The following is an 11,270-nucleotide window of genomic DNA, read 5'->3' on the forward strand; positions in this document are numbered from 1 at the left end:
AAAAATTCTCGAGAGAACAGACTATTAAGTTTCCCAAGGGCGTATAGTACTCAAATGAAAGGCCGATAACTCGACGAGCAGTATATCTCGGTGGTATGATGTTAGTCTTCCATGGGTAGCACTAGGTTTCGATTCCCAAGTGGGTTGCACTATTCGACTTAGGTGCATAGCTGGTATTAGGTTTACAAACATAGTCGCATTCAATATAAGCGTTTCCGCGAAGCGTGGAACACACAACGTTTAAGGGGAAAAATGAGCTAGAGACTAGTAATTGCTGGACTGCTGGTTCTAATTTACACTGATGGCTATTAAAATTGCTACACCACGAAGACGACGTGCTACAGACGCGAAATTTAACCGACAGGAAGAAGATGCTGTGATATGCAAATGATTAGCTTTTCAGAGCATTCACACAAGGTAGGTGCCGATGGCGACACCTGCAACATGCTGACATGAGGAAGGTTTTCAACCAATTTCTCATACACGAGCAGTAGTTGACCGGCGTTGCCTGGTGGAACGTTGTTGTGATGCCTCGTGTAAGGAGGAGAAACGCGTAACATCACGTTTCCGACTTCGGTAACGGTCGGATTGTAGCCTATCGCGATTGCCGTTTATAGTATCGCGACATTGCAGCTCGCGTTGGTCGAGGTTCAATGACTGTTAGCAGAATATGAAATCGGTGGGTTCAGGAGGGTAATACGGAACGCCGTGCTGGATCCCAACGGCCTCGTATCACTAGCAGTCGAGATGACAGGCATCTTATCCTCATGTCTGTAACGGATCTGCAGCCACGTCTCGATCCCTGAGTCAACAGATGGGGACGTTTGCAACACAACAACCATTTGCACGAACAGTTCGACGACGTTTGCAGCAGCATGGACTATCAGCTCGGAGACCATGGCTGCGGTTACCCTTGACGCTGCATCACAGACAGGAGCGCCTGCGATGGTGTACTTAACGACAAACCTGGGTGCACGAAAGGCAAAACGTCATTTTTCGATTGAATCCAGGTTCTGTTTACAGCATCATGATGGTCGCATCCGTGTTTGGTGACATCGCTGTGAATGCTCATTGGAAGCGTGTATTCGTCATCGCCATACTGGCGTATCACCTGGCATGATGGTACGGGGTGCCTTTGGTTACACGTCCCGGTCACCGCAAACTTGCGTGGGTAAGCACCAACACGAACGCCGGATCTGCAGCCTCGCGGACGTAGCGAGTTCTACTCGCACCACGGCTAAGAAGCCGCCCCGTGCGTTAACTGCGCCTGTGGCCCCGAACACGGCTTACTGCTTCCTCAAGCGCAACTCATTGTCTCCATGTACAGTGCCGAAGCAGGCGCAGCTGACCACTGTCGTTGTAGTTTAGCAGCCACGGACGACAGCCCAAGGGAGCTTCTTCAGTGCCCGCAGACAGCCTGCATTCCGCCGGACGATGCTACCCAGAGAGCGGAGGCTAGGAGCCCTCTCTCTTACCTACAGCGGATTTTGGTGATAGTTTCAGAAGGCCAGTTGGATGCCGATATCCATCACTAGAAGGTCGTCGAGTTTGTCCTACAGCTTAAACAATGGTCATTCTCTCCTAGACACAGACAAAATGGCGACAGAACTGCATGATTTTAGCCTCCAGGCTCGCTTATAAACAAGTCTTTTCACCACGACTCTGACGTAGATCCTCTGGAGGTGACAATTGGAGTGCTCTTTGATAATCTCAACGTCAGCTTTCCTCAGCCCTCATCAGCCCCTAAAGCCAAGTCACTAGGCGCTGTTGTAACTCGACGTATGGGTTGTTCACAGCATGTTAGTGCCTTGTCCTGCCGTGATTTTTTCATATTTTTATACAGTTCCCGCCGGGTTGTGCCTTCTAGTCTGCGAACGGTGTTGTAAACCTGCCTCACCGAATCATTTTGAAAATATCAACATCGCCCATGCTTGCCATGTCCTATCTCCTATATATCAACGCCTGCTTCTTTTTCTATCACGTCATAAAATAAGTCGTACCTCTTGTAGAGGACTTGAGTATCCTCTTTCCACCTATGCGCTCTCTTCTCTGTGTTTAACAGTGGAATTGCTATTGCACTGTTTATGTTAACGCCCATGCTGTTAATAGCACTGAAGGTCGTTTATACTTTACTATATGCTGAGTCTGTACTTCCGACGATCGTTCCCTTCCCGATTTCTTCAAATTCTTCATGTAAACATTTCGCCTTAGATTTCCCGCAATTCATTTTTACTTCATTCCTATGTGACTTGTATTTCTGATCCCTGAATTTCCCTGAACATTTTTGTTCTTTCCAACTTCCATGACTGTTCATCTTAGAGATGTCCATTACTCTTCAGCGGAACCGCCTAATGTTATTCCTTATAGCTGTATAGGCAGCCTCATAAAGTTTCAAGCGTATCTCTTCTTCATTACTTAATACCTTAGTATCCCACTTTTTTGTTTACTGATTGTTGATCACTAGTCTCTTGAACTTTACACTAACGTTCATCGATTCTCAATTGTGATTTGAGTCTGTATCCGCTCTGGGAAGACCCTACAATTCTGTACCTGTATTCGCCGTCTCTGCTTGAGCCGTAGCTGGCTTCTGTGACTGAGCGGTTCTAGGCGCTTCAGTCCGGAACCGCTCAGCTGCTACGGTCGCAGGTTCGAACCCTGACTCGGTCATGGATGTGTGTGATCCTTAGGTAAGTTATATTTAAGTAGTTCTAAATGTAGGAGACTGGTGACTCAGTGTTAAGTCCCATAGTGCTTAGAGCAATTTGAACCATTGTTTGCTTGACTCGAACCTACCAGCATTTTCCAAGTATACCTCTTCCTCTTGTGAATCTTGAAAATAGTAATCACTATTACAAACTGATGTTCATTGGTGATCTCAACTAATGTTACTATTTCCTGCTTTCTAGTAGCAAGCGCATATTATCCCGTACCCTTTCCTTCTACTCCTAACGCTACAACCACATTCCAGTCCCTCATGACATATACATTGTGATCTCTTCTGTCGGCTGCCTAATGTTTACTTCGTATACGAAATTCGGTTTATTATGGGCTGCCAAATATTAACGGCAGTAAAAGTTTAATAATCACCATGGATAACCAAACCGGCCAGTGTGGTTGTAAGGCTTTGGATTCGCATGTGGGTCATTGCCGTCTAGTCACCAAGACTCTAGGGGATCAGTGGTGACCTAATTCCGTTGAGGTAAATGATGGGACGGTTTCTTCCTTCATTCTTTCCCTCTCTTCCCCAATTAGAGCTAGCACTCCGATCCTAACGATGTTATGAGATGAAGCCGCATGCTGGTGTCTATGGCTGAGTTTTGTGAACTTGAAACTGTATCGAATATGCATGGTAGAGGGTTATAGGGCAAAACTGTTCCATATCATTCTTGGTTTCTCAACTCTGATATCACGTATCAGATATTGTTTCTACTGACAGATTAAGAGAAGAGAAAGTGAATACTAATGAAATGATACCCTTTTTGGTTTTTTATAAGTACCGTCTCGTAACTGCGATTTCTGTTTCACTGAAGAGAAAAATATACATATAATAATATAACGTGGTAAATGCAATCATGCAAAAACAAGTGCACACCATGATGTTTGGAGCAATACTGGCAATTTTCTCTTAGAATAGGCTGTAGCTCTAAGGCTTGTTCAGTTGCCTAATGTACTTACCCTTTAATTTGTCTCTGTAAGCATTCCATCATGTCATATGCTTCGATGTATACATATGTAAGTTAAGTTTTAAAGATGATGTCATTTATCGTAATGCTGCAGCGGAACAGATGAAATACCCACACCCGTCATACCCTGTAATAGTGTTCAAAATCAAATGTCTGTGAATTCTTAAGGGACCAAACTGCTGAGGTCATCGGTCCCTTAGCCTACACACTACTTAACCTAACAAACTAACTTACGGTAAGGACAACACACACACCCATGCCCGAGGGAGGACTCGAACCTCCTCCGGGACTAGCCGCACAGTCCATGACTGCAGCGCCTTAACCGCTCGGCTAATCCCGCGCGGCCGTGTAATAGTGCCCTTACATGTATACAGTATGGCGTTACGTTACAGACTGAGTTGAATTCTTTTCTGACGCCCTGTATCATACTGTCACTTCATTGTACCTGTTGAAATCGACTTTGCCTGAAACCAACAAAGAACTTGTGGAGACTTGGAATTCCTTAGAGTTATGGAATCAGCAGCAATAATCATCTTCTGTTTTATGCTACTTCCTGTTCCTGTTTGTTTATTAATATATCATTACGGAAATGTGGTTCCACCTTGAGAATACACAAACTGTTCTTCATTGTCACCCAAACATGATTCCGGAAGATTGTCCTTAATCAGTAGGTTAATTTATTCTCAGTGAAAAAAACAAATCAAGGACTTGAATTTGTGGTGTTTACATTTACACAGCTCCTAACAGAAAAACATGAACAGTAAAATATTACATATTGTTGATTATGTATCTGTCTGACATTTGCAGTACAGGTGACACTTTGCTCCAGTCTGTCATCTGCTATTAGCCAGTGTTTTCTAAGTGTTACGTCACGTATAATTACCAAAATAGTAAGCCAAACATGAAATTAATACTTTTTCCCTATTTGCTAATGTCAGATTACAGTAGTATCTACGTTGTTCTATGTTCTGCTATCGACAAAGATTAGCAGTCCATTTCAATTACTCCCGTTTGTTAGGTAAAAGCACTAGTTTTTCAAAATAATTGTGTGGGTTTATTGATTAATAATGCACTTTTTACATTGGTGTGAGTTATGGGGAAGGGGGATTGTGCGTAAATTATGGGCAATTCCTTACAGTTAATTTCAATTTTCCAGGCTTCTATAGGAAGTGCAAAATTTGCTTCGTGACGCGCGCTGTGTCCCTGGTTATCAGATATTCACTTTTTCCGCTATCTTGTTTTGTGTGTTCTATGTGGGAGTTTTGAATTAGTAATGACGCTGTACATACGTGGGAAGATATTTTCCGCAGCCGTACTGTACTGTACTCTGTAGAGGGAATTGTGCTATCGATAAACGAAGGTAATTCAAAGGAGAAAGGGTAACTTCGACTGTCTTCTGACGAGATAGAAGTTTAGATCAAGGAGCCAACTTTTCTGGGTGCGTCGGAGACTACTGTCTTGCCTACTCTCCTCCGCCCGTTCGACTAATCAAGCTCCTACGAGGCTGAAGCTCAAATAAACTTTACCGATAGTTGGCCGCCGCTGCTGCACCATATAAAATATCTGCTGATGGGTTTTAAGGTTTATGGCTCTGATTTTTGTTGGGAAAGAGTATTCATAAACACTCTTATTTGAAGGACCAACCAAAAATGATATGCAATAAAGATTTTCGAGGTCTTCTCCACGTGATTAATAGTAAGTGTATTTCCTACGTATATTATCTTCGAATAATTTACTTGGCAACAGATATATCACTTAGAAACTATACCGAATGTTCAATGTTTTCAATTTTTAATTAAACTCCGTAATAATATGCCGCCCCCATGAAGGTACGTGATAGACCAGGATCAAGACCGAAGAAATGTCTATTTTTGATATGTGTTACTCGTTTTCTGCAGTCAAATCTGTGGATAAAACACGGTAATTTTGAAAGTATTACTTCGTCTTTTCAATTTGAATTTAACATGTGTAAGTTATATTGTAGTGGAATTTAGTATTCTAAATTTGTTGCTGTACATACCGGGTTATCAAAAACTCAGGAGAAATTTGAAAACTGAATAAATCACGGAATAATGTAGAGAGAAAGGTACAAATTGACACACATGCTTGGAATGACATGGGGTTTTATTAGAATCAAAAAAATACAAAAGTTCAAAAAATGTCCGACAGATGACGCTTCATCTGATCAGAATAGCAATAATTAGCCTAACAAAGTAAGACAAAGCAAAGACGATGTTCTCAACAGGAAATGCTCAGTATGTCCACCATCTTTCCTCAAAAATAGCTGTAGTCGAGGAATAATGTTTTTAACATCACTGTAAAGCATGTCCGGAGTTACGGTGAGGCATTGGCGTCAGATATCGTCTTTCAGCATCCCTAGAGATATCGGTCGATCACGATACACTTGCGACTTCAGGTAACCCTAAAGCCAATAATCGCACGGACTGAGATCTGGGGACCTGGGAGGTCAAGCATGACGAAAGTGGCGGCTGAGCACACGATCACCGCCAAACGACTCATGCAAGAGATCTTTCACGCGTCTGACAATCTGGGATGGAGCGCCATCCTCCATAAACATCGTACGTGCCAGCAGGTGTTTATCAGCCAGGCTGTGGATGATGCGATTCTGTAACATATCGGCATACTTCTCACCCGTCACGGTAGCAGTTACAATACCAGAATCAGGCATTTCCTCGAAGAAAAAAAGGCCGATAACGGTAGATGTGATAAATCCAACCCATACTGTGACTTTCTCGTCGTGCAATGGAGTTTCCACGACAGTTCTAGGATTTTCGGTAGCCCAAATTCTGCAGTTATGGGCGTTGACAGACCCTCGGAGCGTGAAATGAGCTTCGTCGGTCCACAACACGTTACTCAATCAGTCGTCATCTTCCGCCATCTTATGAAACACCCACACCGCAAATGCCCTCAACTTCACTAAATCGCCAGGTAACAGTTCACGATGCCGATGGATTTTGTACTGATAGCATCGGAGGGTACACCTAAGTGCCAACCGAACAGTAGTGTGTGGAATGCCGAAGCGACATGCGACTGCACGAGCGCTGAGTTCCCCGTCCATAGACGAGCCCGTTACCGTCTCCATTTCTTCCTGAACTGTCTCAGCAGCATTGCGCCTTGTGCTCGGTTGGCCACTACGGGGTCTATCGTCTAAACCACCCGTGGCTTGGAACTTCGAAATCATTCTCGCCACAGCTGCATTTGTCAACGGACCTTTACCCGTTCGAATACCCTTCCTATGGCGATAGGATCGTAACGCTGAACTAGCACATTCCCCAATTTGATAATACAGCTTCACTAAAAGCGCCTTTTCAGGTGACGTCAACATGCTGCGACTGCTGGCGCATCTAATTCTCTCTCTCAGTTCAGCTCCTTTTATACACGATTGTCATGCGCAGTCACTGACGTTTTGCTGTCCAGCGCCATCTGTCGGACATTTTGAGAACTTTGTTTTTTTTTGTTCTAATAAAACCCCACGTCATTAGAAGCTTGTGTGTCAATTTTTACCTCTCTATCTACATTATTCCATGGTTTATTACGTTTTTAAATTAATACTGACTTTTTGATCGCCCAGTATAATAGAGCGACTACGAGATGCCGAGGTTACAAGGATGCACATATTGTATTTTCTATTGTATGAATTACTATGTGAAGCGTTCAATCAATTTATTATTTGTAAAAATATAGCAACTATTTCGAGACCATAACTAAATACGAGATAATGCATCACATAAGCTAACAACCAAAATTACTTTAAGCATTGAAAAAATGTGCCTTGTGGACATACGTGTAGAAATGTCGGTGGGCAGTACAAATTCAAACACAGTCACCCGTATCGAACATAACTGAAACTGCACGTGACTTACGTTAGAGAGCAATGCTGGTATTAACATGCTGTTATTCAGATAATTCAATAGATTACAAACAAGTTATGGAGTACTTGAAAATTAGGTCGTCAGTCACCGGAAGAGCGCATACAAGGATATCAGACTTTGTGCTTGCAATTTCAAATGATGTAAACATACTGAAGCAGATACCTCTGGGCAGAATACTAATACGCCACTGGACGTCAGTGATTCATATGAACTACTGAAAAAGCGTGGGCTATGTACGTATATTGAATGTGTTGTCCGCCTCCGGTAACTGAGTGGTCAGCGCGACAGACTATCAATCCTAAGCGCCCGGGTTCGATCCCCGTCTGGGTGGGAGATTGTCTCCGCTCAGGGACTTGGCGTTGTGTTGTCCTAATCATCATCGTTTCATCCCCATCGACGCGAAAGTCGCCGAAGTGGCGTCAAATAGGAAGACTTGCACCAGGCGAGCGGTTTACCCGACGGGAGGCCCTCGTCAAGCGACATTATTATTATTATTATTGAATGTGTTCAGGGAGTAATATTCAAAACTGAGCTAATGGCTCTAAACTTAAATATTACAACATGTGACTCAAATTGAGTCAGTTAACAGTAGTACTAAATGAAGCAAATACACTGCAAGGAAACGGTGCTCTGTTCTCCAAACTGAACCACCTGTGCTCTTAGAGAATGGTCTCCACAGAAAGCGCAATCAATGCATTCACCAACTGAAATCTAATTTGAGAAACTCTTAAGTGTGTCACGTTTAACATCCACCCTGCGTCTCGACCCCAGTGGAAGAACCTAATGTTCGGTACGTGATTTCAGAGCAACGACTAATAGATCATACCTACAGTATCTGTCACACGATAGCCTCACATTATTCAGTTTGCTAAGTTCGTTGGCATTGGTTATGTATTTGGCTTATGTGAAGAAAATAAATAAAAAAATGGAAGATAGCGATGTAATTATCGTTTTAAATAAAAGGTGTAATGGTTAAAAATGTAGTACCATGTTACCTTCTAGTTCTGAAAACTGAATCTGCAACTGATTTGACATATCAATAGTGAACACATCGTTGTCACTTCTCTGCTCTGCGAAGCTCAAAGCTGTAGTACAAAAAATTTTAACTTAGCTACCTTTTAAGCAGGTTGATACTGACACGAATTAGTCGCAATACAAAATTATGTGAGCTATTCCTCACCGGCAGTTTAATCTTTTAAAAAGACTTAGAATTGTTCACGACAGTGCACGACATATAAATTCTCTTCAAAATGAAGCAAAACTCTAAGCAACAGTGTAACAGAAAATAAATACTTAAGATATGAACCCGCGAATAGTACACAAAATAATATTCGCTCAGCCTCATCTCCAGCCGTTGTGTAATGGTGGTAACTTGAGAAAGAACTATAGTTAATTAAGTAGGATTATTTTAATATCAACGTCCATTACGTAAACAACAATTTGGAAAATGAAATCGATAACCTACCATACATTAGACACACACACACACACACACACACACACACACACACACACACACACACACACACACAAACACAAAGACGAACTGTTAAAAGAAGTATTGTCGATCAGTTTGAAGTGTATGCAATGGATGTAATCTATTATAACTTTACTGTAGCTGTTTTACCTTAGAAGCGATAAGTGGATCTTGCCGAGACCTCGCCTCAAGCTTCAATGAGTACAGTATCCGTTAATTCTCCACATTCTCGTACTGATTACGGTAATCACATTGTTTTGGGTAAACGCTTACGCCGTTGTGCACCACCCAGCACTGCTGTGTCTTAGTTTTTGAGTAACCAATGTTACAACTTGTTTGATGCGGCTCACAACGAATTCCTCTCCTGTGCCAACGTTTTAATTTCAGAACAGCACTTGCAACCTACATGCCCAATTATTTGTTGGATGTCTTTCGATCTCAGCCTTCCTCTACAGTTTTTACCCTCTGCAACTCCCACTAGTACCATGTAAGTTATTTTCTGAGGTCGTAATACATTTACTACCATCCTGTCCTTCATGTCAGTGTTTTCCAGATACTTCTTTCCTCGTCGATTGTGCAGAGAACCTCCTAATTCCTTACGCTACAAGTCCATCTAATTTTACGCATTCTTCTATAGTAACCGATCTCAGATGTTTCAAATCTCTACTGTTCTGAATGTTTCACAGCCCACGTTTCTCTACAATAAAATTCCGTGCTCCAAAGGCGCATTCTCAGAAATTTGTTCTTCAAACTAACGCCTGTTAGATATTTGTAGATTTATCTTGGCGAGGAATGCCCTTTTCGTCAAACAGTAAGTTACAGATTTGAAAGAACAACCCGAGACGCATTGCTGACCCAAATCTTTACGGCCAGTGCCAATCACGAGAGTGAATACAGCCTGATGGAGTTGCGGGCACGTAGCGCGGAGCGGAAAGCGTAAATGTTGAGCAGAAACGAATGACGTCACTCGTTCTCTAGATGCCAAATAGCGTAAAGAGATATCCCCGAAGCCTGTACCCAACTGAACTCCATAGTAACTGCCGTAAAGATAAACACCAATCCTTTTAAACGAAGTGGAAATTGACTGTTGGGGAATCTTTCCAGCGTCGATACAGTCCACAAATGCAGAAATCCACTGGGGTATGAGATTCTGACAACGGGTGGATCCTTGTGACCCGGTTGATGAGAAGGTGCATCTCGGAACCGACGAACTGGGGTGGCTGTTTTCGTGCCTCTATCGTGAGCATCTATAGAGTGCTGCTGGAGCAGATACCATCAATAACCGACGAGGTAATTGACATGAACGCCGCAGCACAGATCGGAGGCCTTCCCGCTCTGTAAGGCAAGACAAGCCGCAAACGTGCTAGATCTGCACCTAACGACGGAGTGCAGTTCTCGTGCAGGCACAAGCGTATCGGCGTGCACGTTTCAGTGCGCTTTGATGACGATGGGTCTCTGCAGCAGACGACCACTAGGTACTGCAATACTGACCCAAAGGTAATCGTTAATTATTGTTGTAGTGGTCACGGGTACATCAAGACGTGACCGTGGACCAATGGCAAAGTGTCGCTGGTCAGATGAATCACGTCTTTTAAATTAGTTTGTTGGCCGAGACCGCACACGCCCTCATTCAGATGAATGGTTTCTCGAAACATGCTCTGTACTGCAGCCGAGTGTTGAGAATCTCATAACATTTCATGGGCGGTGATCGAAGTTATCGTAGCCTGCCAATAATTTACAGGAACTGCATGACTGTGCATTGACATCTGGTGCCACCTACTTCTAGAAACATGGGAAGGTCAGTTCGAAACCATGCTAAGCAGAATCACTGTTGTAATGTGTTACAAAGGTGGACGAATACGACATTAAGGAAGATGTCGAAATGATTTGATTCTTCAATGTATATGTGATCCATCTCATTTATGAATTATGGAAGTGCAATTTTAAAGTCTGAATCTAACCATTACATTCTGCCAGACTTTCAGTTTTTCTTTTCTTGTGGTTATCTATTCATCTCTACGTAAGCACCACTTAACACTGCAAACTCTATAATCCGATTTTGTGTATGTGAATCATCATCTGTTCCTGTTGCTCCCCCACCACCTTCGCCAATGCTGTCTTGCCCCCTTATGGTGTGTAACCGTAATCATCAGAATGACTTCCACTCAGTTACTTCCCTGCCTGACTTCAGGTTTCCAAGACAGTAGCATCCTTTGT

The sequence above is a fragment of the Schistocerca serialis genome, chromosome 4, assembly GCF_023864345.2.
Source record: "Schistocerca serialis cubense isolate TAMUIC-IGC-003099 chromosome 4, iqSchSeri2.2, whole genome shotgun sequence".
Classification (NCBI taxonomy): domain Eukaryota; kingdom Metazoa; phylum Arthropoda; class Insecta; order Orthoptera; family Acrididae; genus Schistocerca; species Schistocerca serialis.